Genomic DNA, 270 nt, shown 5'->3' on the forward strand with positions numbered 1-270 from the left:
GATGTAAACAGGAAGTATAATGTGACAGAGTCGGCGCGGTCCACTGTGGGCTGCAACATGAGCCTGTTTGTTTGCATTTTGTCTGATTTGCAGCATTAAAAGCAGCTGAATGATCCAACAGCAGCTCCTGTTTGCAGTTCGATGTACACACAGAATATCACTGCATCAGTTCAACACTGAAGAAAGCCTAAATGACATGGTCAGAGAGTGGGTCAGCATCTAGAACACGTCCTCTTTGTGCGTTTACGTGTGACTGACTCATTTGTTTAT

The sequence above is a fragment of the Morone saxatilis genome, unplaced genomic scaffold, assembly GCF_004916995.1.
Source record: "Morone saxatilis isolate NCDOM2014 unplaced genomic scaffold, NCSU_SB_2.0 Contig20, whole genome shotgun sequence".
NCBI lineage: Eukaryota > Metazoa > Chordata > Actinopteri > Moronidae > Morone > Morone saxatilis.